Below are 16,257 nucleotides of genomic sequence, written 5' to 3' on the forward strand. Positions count from 1 at the left end.
AAGGGAGACTCCGCTTGGAGTCACCTTGTGGTGTTTTAGATGATTTTAGAAGGGCATGCCATGCCTATATCTGTGTCTCGTCCTCTTTTTCCTCGTAACGCTGTTTTGTTTTTGCATGAGAATTTGTTCTTGTCACTTTGTCATGTGTTTGTGTTGTGTTGTGAGTTGTTTGTCACTTTTTGGACACCTTTGAGGGTGTTTTCTAGGTGTTTTTAATGTGTTTGTGATTGCCTCCCATTGTTTCCTATGCGGTTCGAGTGGTTCGCCGAACCGAACTCGAACGAGACCTCCGTTCGGCGAACTGAACTCGAGCCGAACCACGACCAGTTCGCTCATCTCTAGTAGAGAGCTTTGTGGGTGAGGGATATGAGTTCGTATTGTATTCTGTAGCTGATAGGTAGCCAGTGTAGTGACTGGCACAAGGTAGAGGCATCGGTCAAGCGGCTGGACAGGAATATGACCCTGGCAGCTGCATTCAAGATGGATTGGAGAGGGGAGAGTTTGGTCCGAGGGAGACCAATCAATAAAGAGTTGCAATAATCCAGGCGGGAATGAATGAGAGTGACAGTAAGGGTTTTTACAGTTTCAAAAGTAAGGAATGGTCGGATTCTGGAGATGTTTTTGAGATGTAGGTGACGTGCGAGTGAGTGATTGTATATGGGGAATGAAGGAGAGTTCTGAGTCAAATATGACCCCAAGACAGCGAGCATGCTGCTTGGGAATAATGATTAAATCATCGAAGAGATGTCGACATTGAGATGTCGGGTGTAGATTGGTTGGTAGAGGGAGGAAACACAAGAAACTCAGTTTTGGAGAGATTCAGTTTCAGATAGAGGGAGGACATGCTTTGAGAGACAGCAGACAGACAATCTCTGGTATTTTGTAACAAAGAAGGTGTGATGATTGGATATGATGTATATAATTGGGAGTCATCAGCATAGAAGTGGTATTGGAAACCGAATCTGCTGATGGTTTGTCCAATAGGGGCGGTGTATAGAGAGAAGAGGATGGGGGCCCAAGACGGAGCCTTGAGGAACCCCGAAGGTGAGGGGGAGAGGAGTGGAGTAAGAGCCAGCAAAGGAAACAGTGAAGGAGCGGTCGGAGAGATAGGAGGAGAACCAGGCGAGAGCGGTGTCCTTGAGGCCAATAGAGCGGAGCATGGTGAGGAGAAGTTGGTGATCCACAGTGTCAAAAGCAGCTGAGAGATCCAAGAGAAACAATAGGGAATAGTGGCCTTTAGATTTTGCTGTTAATAGATCATTAGAGACTTTGGTGAGGGCCGTTTTGGTGAAGTGTAAAGAGCGGAAACCAGATTGAGAGGAATCAAGAAGTGAGTTTTCAGATAAATAGTGGATTAGCCGAGAGTGGACCAAGCGTTCCAGGAGCTTAGAGATAAAGGGAAGGTTAGAGACTGGTCTGTAGTTAGCGGCCCACTTCTGATTGAGGGAAGGTTTTTTAAGTAGAGGGGTTATGATGGCATGTTTAAATGATGAAGGAAAGATACCTGATGAAAGAGAAAGGTTAAACATTTTGGTTAGACAGGTAGTGACAGCTGGGGAGAGAGCCTGAAGGAGATGTGAGGGAAGAGGGTCACTGGTGCACGTTGTTGGGTGGGAGACGCGTCACTTCTTCTTCTGTGACAAGCTCGAATATTGATAGTGAGCTTGAGGTGTGGGAGAGGAGGGGATCCAGGCTCTGAGGGGATTTTTCAAAGATATCTTTGCAGATGTCGTTGATCTTTTGTAAGAAGAAAGTGGCCAGATCGTCAGAGCTTAGGTTGGTGACCGGGGTCTGTGCTTTAGGGCTCAGGAGGGAGTGGAAGGTTTCAAAGAGTCATTTAGGATTGTTGGCTAGTGAAGTGATGAGATTGGTATGTGTCGCCCGGGGACCAGGGGGTACTCAGATCCGGGCCACAGAGTCACTTCTGTGGGTATCACGATGGCGTGACCTGGTCTGTGATCCCAGGCTCCACAGTAAATGGGGATTTGGTAAGGGAGATTGTCCGTGACGCCACCCACGGTTGTGGTGATTGGGACACCACCGCTGCTCTGGACGGGGATCCCGGGAGCGATGATATGGAGCAGCTAGATGTTATTTCTCCCCTCCGTGGGTAGGGGGGTTGGTTGTCCCGTGGCCCGGTGATGGGGTAAGCAGGGAGCAGGGCGCAGTGCTGCAGTGCGGTGCCCGAGGGCACGGGTGTACTCACAAGTAAGTCACACGGAGTCACTGGTAAACTAGGAATTGCGGTGTCCGCAGCCTTCGGTACGGGGGTGTTAGTGTCCCACACACGGTGCAGCAGCCCTTGTTGTTCTTTCCCTGCAGCCAGGTGCCTTTCTCTCCACTCTCTTCCTCTTTCTCCTCAGCCGGGAACGGGGAATCCACTCCCCTGTAGTGATCCGGGTACCCAGGTACCGAGGGGCCACCGCCCTGCTCCGGCTACCTGTTCTGGCCCCTTGCTCACTACGGCCTGTCCCGGCCCTTTCAGAGCACGCTTCACTCCCAGCCTGGGAGCTACAACTTCAAACTTCTGTCCTGTCTGCTCTCTACACACTCTCTGCTCCAGCCCCTCCCCTCTGCTCTGCTTTTCTTTTACCCTGGGGGAGGTGGTTTGTCTTGCTGCACCGGTGTGAGATCAGATTACCAAGGAGGATTAACTCTTTCTGTGACAACCTGGCTGTGCCAGGGCGTCACACACCCCCTTGGTAAGACACGGCCCGTCCTCGGGCCGTCTAGACACCAACATTTATTAAAACTGGAAAAAGGATAAAACAATTTAAACATTTTCAATCTTCCCACAGCGGGATGCACATTGCTTCAACGTTGCCACAACAAATAACACTTTTAATAATGTCAACGTAACGGGTCCTTTAGTCACCCACCCAAACAACCTAGCCTTGGTGCTGCCCCTAAAACCCAGGCAGCACCCCTTGACCCCAGTCCAGGAACGGCTCCAGATTGGTCAACGGGACCGGTACTTCGCTGCCGTTGCGGCCGGGCGGACTGCCGGAGCCGTCGTCATCTCCGTCGCGGCTGGGCGGACTGCCGGGGCCAGTGGCAGGGTGGTGACAAAGGTGAGGCCTGGGGACCCCAGGTCTGGGTCCTCCCCCACAGACGCTGCGGGCTCCGCTATCGGTAACAGGGGTAACGGGTCGGTGCATCGCTGCGGCGGCCTCTTCCAGGAACCAAATGCTGGCAGAGTCCTGGCGTCCCTGCCTTTACAGTCCTAGTCACATAAACTGCAGTTCCTTCTTTCTGCTCCCCCTTGGTACTCGGGAGCAGTCCTTCCAGCAGCTTTTAAAGTTTCCCTTTCGCTTCCGGTCCTCCGGAGCTTCACTTCCGCCCGCGTTCTCAGGGGCGGAGCCTCTTTTTCGCGCCCGCCGCTCGGAGAAGAAGGCGCCAAGCTGTTGTTTTTGGCGCCTAAAATGGCGGCTAAAATGGCGGACTTCTGGATTTTTCCTCAGCGGGACGCCGCTGACGGACGGGGCAAGGCGCACTTCCTCCAGGTGACTGGATGGGCTCGATCCTGTTCGTGACGCCAAATGTGTCGCCCGGGGACCAGGGGGTACTCAGATCCGGGCCACAGAGTCACTTCTGTGGGTATCACGATGGCGTGACCCGGTCTGTGATCCCAGGCTCCACAGTAAATGGGGATTTGGTAAGGGAGATTGTCCGTGACGCCACCCACGGTTGTGGTGATTGGGACACCACCGCTGCTCTGGACGGGGATCCCGGGAGCGATGATATGGAGCAGCTAGATGTTATTTCTCCCCTCCGTGGGTAGGGGGGTTGGTTGTCCCGGGGCCCGGTGATGGGGTAAGCAGGGAGCAGGGCGCAGTGCTGCAGTGCGGTGCCCGAGGGCACGGGTGTACTCACAAGTAAGTCACACGGAGTCACTGGTAAACTAGGAATTGCGGTGTCCGCAGCCTTCGGTACGGGGGTGTTAGTGTCCCACACATGGTGCAGCAGCTCCTGTTCTTTCCCTGCAGCCAGGTGCCTTTCTCTCCACTCTCTTCCTCTTTCTCCTCAGCCGGGAACGGGGAATCCACTCCCCTGTAGTGATCCGGGTACCCAGGTACCGAGGGGCCACCGCCCTGCTCCGGCTACCTGTTCTGGCCCCTTCCTCACTACGGCCTGTCCCGGCCCTTTCAGAGCACGCTTCACTCCCAGCCTGGGAGCTACAACTTCAGACTTCTGTCCTGTCTGCTCTCTACACACTCTCTGCTCCAGCCCCTCCCCTCTGCTCTGCTTTTCTCTTACCCTGGGGGAGGTGGTTTGTCTTGCTGCACCGGTGTGAGATCAGATTACCAAGGAGGATTAACTCTTTCTGTGACAACCTGGCTGTGCCAGGGCGTCACAGGTAAAGTATACTTGTTTAGCCAGATGGAGAGCAGAGTTGTAGGTTTTGAGCATGAACTTATAGTGGATGAAGGCTTCAGCTGAAAAGGATTTTCTCCACAGACGCTGAGCACACCTAGAACAGCGCTGTAGGAAATGTGTTTGAAGCGTGTGCCAGGGCTGCCGCTGCCTGTGTGTTTTTTTTCTGCATGTAGCTGGTGCAACTTCATCCAGGGTACTCTGCAATGTCTTATTATAATGTGACACTTCAGAGTCTGCACAGGAGAGAGAGGAGATGGGAGCCAAGGATGACTGCAAATTGTTCATTAGCAGCTGGGTATTGATGGCGCTTAGATTTCTGTATGGGCGATAAGTGGGGGCGTCCCGGGTTTGAAGACCGTTTGTGATGGAAAAGTAGAGAAGGTTGTGGTCAGAGAGTGGGAGAGGGAAATTGGTAAGTGGGAGAGATGGGGATGCACAGCAAAAGATGAGAGCATATGAGTGCAGCCCTATGTGTGAAATTACATACCGGACAAAAAGGAGGGGAAAGCACACATAATATGGGCGCACATCAAAACCATAAAGCGTTTAATATACAATATATTTTATTGGATCAAAAAGGACAAGGACATAATATAAAAGACCTTTAAAATACACACATAACATATGACCTCACTAGTACTCCAATTGTAGTAAATAAGATTAGTACAGATAGACAAAAAATAACTCCATCAGTAAATAAACAGTATATTGCATGCAAATGACCATTCTTAATAATTATTTGATGCCAAACACCCAGTACAGTGAATTATATCAAGATGTTAACAAATGATGAAGACCTCAAAATAATAATACAGAAGATGTATCCTGACCAGAGACTGTACCTATGTCAATAGTATGCAAGTTAGGTACATCCAGATATCTGCCTGACGCTGTGTGTCAGGTGGCAGTAAGAACCACATCAGCAGTGGTATAAGATGATGTTATACATCAGGGGTGGCCAGACAATAGATGAGCTGAATACAGTTAGCATGTAGGCAGATATAAATAGCATGAACATCAAAAATAATGATGTAAAACAGCAAACCCCAGCCAGGAGCTACATCTAAAGCAATCACATGCAAGGCCAGCCCGTCATACTTGCCACATGGCAATCTGCGGCAGATAATGCCAAGATCCACTTATAATGACGTTGGTATATATAAGTAATAGAAATCCCCCACACACAAGGTGCCTGAACCTAGGCACATGGGAGGGGATGTTGCTGAAATAAGAGAGGATCAAAAAAGCACACCCATTGACCACTCAAACAGTGTAGGGGTCAAACAGGTGTGATTACCAGCCGGGCCCGGTGTGGTCAGAGGGTTGCATGCAAGAGTTGTGCAGAGGAGTAAAAGTGAGGTCAGCAAAAATCCCAACGCGTTGCGCTGACTAGCAGCTTCGTCAGGGGAAGTATATGATGATACTAGGTTCAGGCACCTTGTGTGTGGGGGATTTCTATTACTTATATATACCAACGTCATTATAAGTGGATCTTGGCATTATCTGCCGCAGATTGCCATGTGGCAAGTATGACGGACTGGCCTTGCATGTGATTGCTTTAGATGTAGCTCCTGGCTGGGGTTTGCTGTTTTACATCATTATTTTTGATGTTCATGCTATTTATATCTGCCTACATGCTAACTGTATTCAGGTCATCTATTGTCTGGCCACCCCTGATGTATAACATCATCTTATACCACTGTTGATGTGGTTCTTACTGCCACCTGACACACAGCGTCAGGCAGATATCTGGATGGACCTAACTTGCATACTATTGACATAGGTACAGTCTCTGGTCAGGATACATCTTCTGTATTATTATTTTGAGGTCTTCATCATTTGTTAACATCTTGATATAATTCACTGTACTGGGTGTTTGGCCTCAAATAATTATTAAGAATGGTCATTTGCATGCAATATACTGTTTATTTACTGATGGAGTTATTTTTTGTCTATCTGTACTAATCTTATTTACTACAATTGGAGTACTAGTGAGGTCATATGTTATGTGTGTATTTTAAAAGTCTTTTATATTATGTCCCTGTCCTTTTTGATCCAATAAAATATATTGTATATTAAACGCTTTATGGTTTTGATGTGCGCCCATATTATGTGTGCTTTCCCCTCCTTTTTGTCCGGAGAGGGAAATTGGTGAAGTCGTGAAGAGTGCAAAGGCGGGAGAAGACCAGGTCCAGCGTTTTCCCGTCCTCATGTGTAGGAGACTTAGTGAGCTGTGAGAGGTCGAAGGACGAGGTTAGAGAAAGAAAATGGGTGGCAGATGGGGAGGGTGGGTCATCAATAGGGATGTTGAAATCCCCCAAGATGAGAGTGGGAAAGTCACAGGATAAAAAGTATGGAAGCCAAGTGGCAAAATGATCAAGGAACTGATGGGAGGAGCCTGGAGGGCGATACACAACTGTCACTCGCAGGGAGAATGGTTTGAAGAGTCTAATGGTGTGGACTTCAAAAGAAGGAAACATGGGTGAGGTACGATGACCTGGAAGGCACATTGGGATGAGAGGAGCAGACCAACACCTCCTCCTGATCTGTTCTTAGATCTTGGAGTATGTGAGAATTGAAGTCCACCATGTGAGAGAGCAGCAGCAGCAGTGGAGTCAGAGTGCTGGATCCAGGTTTCTGTAAGAGCAAGAAGGTTCAGGGTGTTGGAGAGGAAAAAGTCATAAATGAAGAGGAGTTTGTTGCACACTGACCTTGCATTCCAGAGTGCGCAAATATAAGGGGCAGGAGAAGGTGAGCACTGGATATTGATAAGATGAGCATGGTTTCTATGTGTTGCAGGATGAGAGTTATATGTAGTAAAGGATGGGGGATGGGGGCCCGGGGTTGGGGGAGATGTCACCAGCAGCTAGTAGGAGGAGGAAAAAGAGAAAGAGCAGGTGATTCAGTGTTTTGTGTGAACGTTTTGTGCACTGTGTGGGGGTAGTGGATGGTTTTGTATGGTTGAAAAATGTTAGTAAGGCCTCAGTGTTGTACATGGGAGAGGGAAGGAGAGAGAGGCTGATATAGAGAGAAGGCACAGAATGTATAGGAGGGGGTTATAGGGGGTATAGGTGAGGGAGTGCAGAAAGCAAGACATATAAGAAACTAAGCGATATTACAAACGAATAGTGTAATAGAGCAGAACCAGAATCATGCTTGTGAGATTATCTGGCCCAGTGTCTCTGTATCCTGCCCTGTCCATGTGCCATGATTGGTTGGAAAGAGACTTCAAATGTATTGCTCTTAGGAATATACTACACACGTTATCCCTAGGCCAGACTGAGATACATTTGATGGATCTGCAGCGATGTATGACACAATTGTATATGTTGAATAATTATGCAGTTACAGAGCCACCATATCCGGGATTACTACACAAGAATCCAGACACCGAGACTGAGTAAAAAGATCAGAAAAGGAAAGTGGGTGATAATGTGAACCGTTTGCTAGACTAGTGTCTAGCATAGCTAAAAACAAGGAACTATTCACACCTTGCATATGAGACGCATAAAGAATGGTTTGGTAAATACCTTCTGGTCCATTCTGGGACATTTCTGGTATATTTCTGAGCACTTATCAGAGGCACGCACATAGACCACGATCATAGACCTAGTGCACCGCATTTATACATGTCTCATTGAACAAGATGATCAACAGCTGACCCACAGGAGAGAGGAACATCAAAGAATTACAAACAGGTAGAATCCACTCAAAGAAAAGAAAAAAAACAACAGGACTTAACTAATTACACAGCAGGAAAAAAGCAGTTTAGCATACCAAAATCAAAGACAGATTAAGTGTGAATGCAGGAGAGGAGATGAGGAGATGACAATCTATGCAGGAAATTCAGATGGATAGATCAAATGGACGGTCGATCATACCTGTGAATGAGACAGATGAATTGTCAGAATCGGAGATGAATGATGACCATGGAGAAGTTGGGCCATAGAATTACATTTCTGTTCTGGTATATTTCTCAGCCCTTATGAAGCACTTATCAGAGGCATGCACATAGACCACCAATTATAATATAATTAGAATACTTCTGGATACAAACAAAGTGATAAAATACATATTGTAATCTAATTGTACTGTCAAGGTTAAAAATGACGATGATGATGGTGAGACTCAAAAGGTCTCTCGGGATCTGGCTGCGGTTTCAAATTAAAATGTCATGTGTGCACACGAAAATGAAGAATAACTGGACAGCAAGTCAGTTACATCTATCTCCATGACTGGCTCTGACCAAGTGATCTTTATTATTTGAAAAAGCTCTAGACCGAGCAGTAAGGGGGTGTAAACAAAAGTTTTAGTCCAATCAAGTATCGCAGGGCAGGGCTTCATGACGTAGAGAGATCTGCACATCCTCCTTGGATTGGTCAGTCCAGGCTCCAGGAATTTCTTTGTCCATCGTCCCATGTGCAAAACAGGAAGCAGCAGCCATCTTTGAGAATACATGTGCTGATTATATATATATATATATATATATATATATATATATACTGTGTCTAAGGAAAATACACTGAATATATGCAATATACATGTTAGTAAGAAACAAAAGCATTCACAAATATGTGTGTTAGTTTACATCTACTGAAGTATATAACTGAGTCTATGAAATGGCTGAATTAAGTATTTTTATATACTCAATTCTTGTCCTCAACAGTACAAACTGGATAACTGGATATTTTAATCGTTATATTAATGCACAAGGTAATGTAGTGATTATAGTACCAAACACTAATCTAATACCAGAAGGAGCATACACCTAATAAATAGAGAAGATGGTATAACATGTTAGTCATAATGTTTACAGAAAAGATGCAAGATCATAATCACGATTCAAGCCCCGAGGTGAAAGGGTCTTGAGCTCGTGAATCCATTAGGCTTCCCTTTGTTTTAGTAATTTAGAATGATTGCCGCCTTTCCTAGAAGTTTGCACCATTTTGATAATTTGAAATTTCAATTGGGCTGGGCTATTCACAAAATAGAGTTTATAGTTGGCAAGATCATTTTCGCCCTACTTATACATGCTTTTCTTACAGACGTTCTTCATCAGAAAACTCATCATCTAGTTTTGACCACGATTCTCAAGACCGGAGTACTCCCACACCTTCTTTTTTAGGCCGAGGCTACAGAAAACCATCGAGAAAAGGAAGAGGAAGATACGAAGGGGAGGCCAGTGTCGGAGAGGAACCAGGAGCAACTCGAACGCTCCGCTCGCAGGTAACACCACTCCTTCCTTGGTCGTCAACATTTCATCGAAGACGTTGAGTCCAGCCCAATACTCGTTGTTACAGAAGGGCTTGTCCTTCTGTCTTTCATACAAATACAGCACTTTCCAACTTGAAATGGACTTACAACGATTCTATAGAAATTTGCATTTGAAAGTTCATTTTGGTTCATCTCCTGCCACTTTGCCTCCTCCTGTTAATGCTGCTGTAACTTTAAAGTCACTGGGTTTACTTTCCCCAATACTTACCGTCCGCCACACGGTACCCCAGCTTTGGAGACTTTCATTGACTATATCAACGAGGATCTCCATCACTTAAGATCTAACATTGAACAGGGGCGTTTACATTGTCATAACAACATCTCTATTATAGAAAAACAGGCTTTACATAGTTTAAATCAGTGACACAGATTTAATTGTCAAACCCGCCGACAAAGGGGGAGCAATAGTGGTCATGAATGAAAACGACTATTTAAAAGAAATCCGACATCAACTTTCTGACACCAATGTCTATAAAAAACTATCTCAGGATCCCTCTAAAAAACTAGCACTTACTATTGCCCATACTATTCAGAAATATGTCATGAATAACACCATTGACCAAAAAACATGCGATTTTTTGACTAAAAATAATCCCATCATTCCGGTCCTATATACATTACCGAACATTCACAAGGATTTATTTCATCCCCCAGGTAGACCCAGTGTGGTGTCTACAGACTCTTTACTATCTCCATTGTCCATTTTCTTGGAGAAGAGTCTTACTCCTTTGACCAAAAAAGCAACATCCTTCATTTTAGATACCGGCGCCTTTTATAAATAAGACCTGGGATAGGCTGAAAAGGGTGAGAGGGGTGACCCGGTTAACTAAGTTTACACCTATCTGGGATAACAGTAATCTCCCGGAGATTCAGAAAATGGGGAATATTGAGGAGTGGAGACGCAAGGGTGTAATATACATGCATCAGATATTGGACGGGGGAATTGTGAAATCGTTCCCACAGTTACAGAGTGAGTTTCAGTTACCGGCATCCGGCTGGCTCCACTACAGTCAATTAAAACATGCGATTGCAGCTCAAGCGGCTAAACAAAGTGTGGCCATACAGACTGACCTGGTACTGGAGTATGTGTGTAAGGGCGGAGGAAGCACTAAAGGGATCATTTCTGGCACGTATAAAGATATATTACATACCTTTCTTTTAGACTACCCAATTAAAACTAAATCTAAATGGGAGGAGGAAGTTGGGCCGATAACGGAGGAGGTGTGGGAGATTATCTTAGAGTATGTCCCTAACTTTCCATGAGCGAACCGGCCAGACTATCTCACCTATACGTGATTCACCGGGTATATAGGTCTCCCTTACTGATGTTTAAAATGGGGTTGAAAAGGAATTCGGAGTGTCCAAGGTGTCAGGGATCTGACGCAGGTATTTTTCATAGGATGTGGTCTTGTCCGAGACTGGTCTCCTTTTGGACTAAGGTTATCCACAAGATAGGAAGAACATATGGGTGTGTCCTCCCCAGGGAACCAGTGATATGCCTATTGGGATATGTTGAGGAGCTTGGGGTGGAAAATACTATGAAAATTGCCATTGCTAGGCTGCTGTATACGGCAAGAAAGCTAATCGCCAGGTCCTGGATTAAAAAAGACCCCCCGACCAGGGGAGAGTACATTAAAAGGGTGAAATGTATTCTTCAGCTGGAACAGGGAGTGTATGAAAGAAGGGGGAATGTTAAAATGTTTGAGAAGCTATGGTCTCCTTGGCTGCAATGCGGATAGGACGAGTGATGGACCTGTAAACTGATATGGGACGGGGATAGCCGTCTGAGACCTCTGATGTGTGTGTTTTGTTTTATTTGTGTTACTAGTTGTTCCTCCTGCACATAGGGGTGAACGGGATGGTTGCTATACTGCAGTTGGAGGGTATTATAAGTGTGTACTATATGGGATGTAGTATTGGGGAGAAGTATTGCTGCCGGGGTGGGGGAGGGGGCGGGAGGGGGAGTTAAAGGGGTAATAGATGTGATAAATTTAATTTGGATGCCGATTTGTTATTCTGTTGTATGTATTCTGTTTTAATAAAAAAGTATCTGATTTAAAAAAAAAAAAGATACCGGCGCCTTTCTTAAGATGATTAGAAGTACCAACACTATTCATCCAGACTCCATTTTGGTGACCCTGGATATGAACAGCCTTTATACCTGCATCCCACATCATGCAGGTATATCGGCTGTACAAAAAGTTCTCCAAGAGTCCAATTTTGACTTTAAAATTGTTTCTCTTTGTGTGGATCTCTTGTCCCTGGTCCTCAGGGAGAATTTCTTTCTCTTTGAGCACACGTTCTACCTTCAGATACAGGGTACCGCTATGGGCTCTAACGTAGCCCCTCCATATGCAAATTGTTACATGTCGGCATTTGAAGATACGGTTATTTATCCTCACCCTCTGTTCTCACTATACTCTTTAGTTTGGGAAAGATATATTGATGACATTTTTTGCATACGGGCCCGTTGGAGTCCTTAATCAGTTTCCATCAAGACATTAATAATGCTTGGCCTGGTCTTCATTTCACCATTCATCATGATTCTTTTAAAATCAATTTTTTAGATACTTACGTCATTAAAGACTGTACAGGCGCTTTATCTACTGATTTATACACTAAAATTACAGACCGTAATAGTCTTTTACATTTTCAAAGTCTTCATCCAGATGCCACCAAGAGATCACTTCCCAAATCTCAATTTCAGCGAGTACAGCGGATTGTTTCCAATTCTGAAGTACGCTCTGTTCGTCTTCAAGAGATGGAACAAAAATTTATAGATCGAGGTTACCCTTCACATGTACTTAAGGATCCCACTCTCCATAGTTCTTTTCCTCGGAATGAAGCTCACAAGAGAATCCCTTTTGTACATACATTTCATCCTTATGCATATATGATACACAGGACTATTCGGAAATATTGGCATACAAACAGGTTAACCATCTATCCCTGAGTTTCAATCTCCCTTTTTACCTTGTTTTTGTCGACCGACTAATCTTAAAGACAAGCTTGTTAGGGCTGATATAGGCCCCTCTTCTCCCCTTACCAAACAGATTTTCTTTGGTACTCCGAAACATGGCACTTACCCATGTTTACACTGTCATCAGTGCAACAATGTAATGAAGGGAGAATACATACATCATCCTCATTCGGGCAGCAGATACCCTGTTAGGGACTATTTTACTTGTGAAACCTCTAACGTAGTGCACCTCATTAAATGTCCCTGCTGTCTCTTGTATGTTGGAGAAACTGTTGAGGAGAGCCATAAGATTAAATACTTAATTAACCTCTTGACAAGGGATTGTGGGAAATGTCGATTTGCCTTACATAATTCAGGTTTCAGATCATATACATGACACAGATATAAAGATGGCCGCTATTTCCTGTTATCCACACCTTGCTTGGAATGCAAGGAATGTCCAGATGAAAGAAGACCTCCATATAAGGGAAGACAGACCAAACCATCAGCATGGATGCACCAGATGACGTCCCTCCCATCGTCATGGTTTCATCCACTGGAGTCAGACCCGCCTACAATGACGCCTACCAATCAGCTCATGGACTAACACATTGTTCGACCCACTGACCAATGAACACATCCGGAAATGCCCCTTTGCAAGGTTATATCAGAGCAAGCTCAGTTGTAATAAAGCAGAGCATGGGCTGACTTCTGTCGAGGAAAGATGAATATCCGACTGTGTCTGATCTCATTTTTCAAGCATGCACTCGACCCACACCAATTAGACCAGGCAGTAGGCAACTAGTGATCTCTGGTTAAGAGTTCACCTTAACATTATTGGTGCCCAACGTGCGGCCAATAGACGGAGACACCTGAAATCCTGATGAATCGGCAACTGGAACGGCATGACGTGCTGGACACCCCAGGAAACTGATCACTTCCGAACGAGAGTACGGTAAGTCTGCTGATTTTTCATAATCTGTAGTCTTCCCGTGGTCTCGGTGGGGTGTGTGGCACTGATTGCCTGACTGTGTCCGGTTTGTTGGGGTATCTGTTGACGGGCAGACGGGTCTCACGGCTATTGGCCATATTAATCTCGGAAGAACCGTCACATATTCAGTTGCCTGCTGCCTGTTGTGTATTTGTGAAGAGAGCATGTGGGTTTGTGAGTGGTGTCTGTAAAACGTGTAAAGTATATGGTTTGTGGTTGCCTGTGATATGGTTTGTGGTTTTTGTAGTGCCAAGCTCAGATTGAGTGCAGAGCTTTTGGAGTGCCAAGCTCACTGAGTGCAGAGCCAGATGTAAGTGCCAAGCTCAGATTGAGTGCAGAGCCAGATGTAAGTGCCAAGCTCACTGAGTGCAGAGCCAGATGTAAGTGCCAAGCTCACTGAGTGCAGAGCCAGATGTAAGTGCCAAGATCAGCTAGACTTAAGTGCAGAGCCATATGTAAGGGCCCAGCTTTAGCTAGACTGAGTGCAGAGCCTTACGTTATACATAAATCTAACCTTTTTAAAGTGTTTTCCTGGAGTGAATCGGCCGGTATAGACACCTTGTAGTCAGGGGTGATACTAGGTGGTTTTTTATTAGGCTAGTTATAAGTCCTCCAAGAGAGGCGAATCGGCCGGTATAGACACCTTGTAGTCAGTGGTGATACTAGGTATTTTTTGTATATTACGGAATGCAGAAATCAGACAGGGACCACGTGGCAGTATAAGGAAGGATTTGGAAGTGTGTGCTGCAAACTGCAGGTTTTCTTTAGTGTTTCAGTTGTTTGTCATCTCCCCCGTCTTTTTGTTTGTCTGTTTTTATCTGGTATGCATAGAGAAAGATAAGATTGTTTGGTGTTGTTTATCTTGAGAGAAAGATGGAGAAATTGGTGAAGTTGCGTCTAGTTGTGCTGGAAAAATCCGGATGAGAGTGGATTTTGTTGGGATGGGGGGACTCTAGGCTGCAATCCTGTGATAAACCATGTGCTATTTTTGGTTGCAGCCATTTTAGGTCAGATTTTAAAATGGTGGACGAAGCACATGGCTGAGGCATGCATGGTTTAAAATGGTGGATGAAGCACATGGCTGAGGCATGCATGGTTTAAAATGGTGGATGAAGCACATGGCTGAGGCATGCATGGTTTAAAATGGTGGATGAAGCACATGGTGGCCGAGGCATGCATGGTTTAAACAAAGAAAAGGCGGGGGATGTGTGAAGAAGACCATGTGCTCTGTAAATGTTTGAGCAATGGATTGGATGGAGTACTATATACTTAGCCAGAAAAATAAGTGTTTTTATCTATAATTAGACTTAGATCGTGGACACGTGTGTGTGTGTGTGTTTGTATATATATATATATATATATATAAGTACAGACTACAGAAAATAGGAGAGAGAGAGTTGGAGCAGATGTGAGGTCCTTTTTCCCTGCCACATGCCAAAATGGTGGATGAAGGCCACATGGTGGCCGAGGCATGTTTGAGACAAAGAAAGGAAGTTAGTGGGGGGGAGGTGTGAGAGAAGCCATGTGCTATTCTGGCAGTGGCCATTTTGTTAGTAAATCTGTGTAAAGTTGACAAAACTGCTCCCACCAAATAACATATGAAGTGTTAGTAAATGTTTATAGCACTAAAAGATGGAACATTGAATGATTGGGTGGTTGTGGAAGACACTTAATATAGATCCAGTGTGCAGGTTGGATTGAGTCAGGACAGTCACAAGGAGCAATATCTTATTAATTAATATGCAATAAAAGAATAAGAGAAAAACCTTAAAATAAACGTACCTTTGCGGCAGATGTCATGATAAATAATACATATTCCAATTACGAATGTGGCGAATAATCCTGAGAGTTGAATGTTTTAAGAAAATAAATAAATAAATAATAATAATAAAAAAAAAAAAAAATCCAACAGAAGGAGGGAAATTGATTTCACTTGTGTCCAGGGAGAATGAACAGTGTGTTTCTGGCTTTTGGGGGAGGAACAACTTGTTTGTGTGTTTGTGGCTACAGGGGGTGGATGAAAATACAGGTTCTTCCACTAGAGTATCAAGTTACAAGGGGGGTTAGTTTTATCTATTTAAGTTGAGCAGCCCAAGAAAAAAAAAAAACCTTTCTGCATTTAATTCATTGCAAATTATACTGGAAAAAGGTATAATTTATTTTACTAATTTTATCCTAAAGGAATAAAACTTAATTGTGTAAATGTTTAGATTTATTGGTAGATACAAGAGCATAGGAAGCTGTTTAATCAGATGGATTTCTATGGTAAATCAGCATTTTATAAAAAGTAATAGTATTTATGGACAGAATTATCACAGAGATGCTGAAAATTTACTGATGATGTCCTCAGTTTTGCAAATATGAACGCCTCTATATCCAGAGGTTGTGTTACGTTATTAACATTATTGTTGTTAATAATAATGATAAAATAATAATTTTTATTAATAATAATTTATTCATAATTACAATAATTTGGTTTAAAAGTATGTGGATGATTTATGGAATTCTGTGTTTTATATTTAATGTATTGAATAATCTGCTTTCTTTTTATAGAAAGAATGATTGCAGTGCAGATTTCTGTGGTTCAAGCAAAGGTTATAAAAGCCATTGAAAGGGTTTTCCATTATTAAGTTACAGATAAAAACAATATTTCTGG

Source organism: Anomaloglossus baeobatrachus, assembly GCF_048569485.1.
Source record: "Anomaloglossus baeobatrachus isolate aAnoBae1 chromosome 5 unlocalized genomic scaffold, aAnoBae1.hap1 SUPER_5_unloc_22, whole genome shotgun sequence".
NCBI classification, from domain to species: Eukaryota; Metazoa; Chordata; class Amphibia; order Anura; family Aromobatidae; genus Anomaloglossus; species Anomaloglossus baeobatrachus.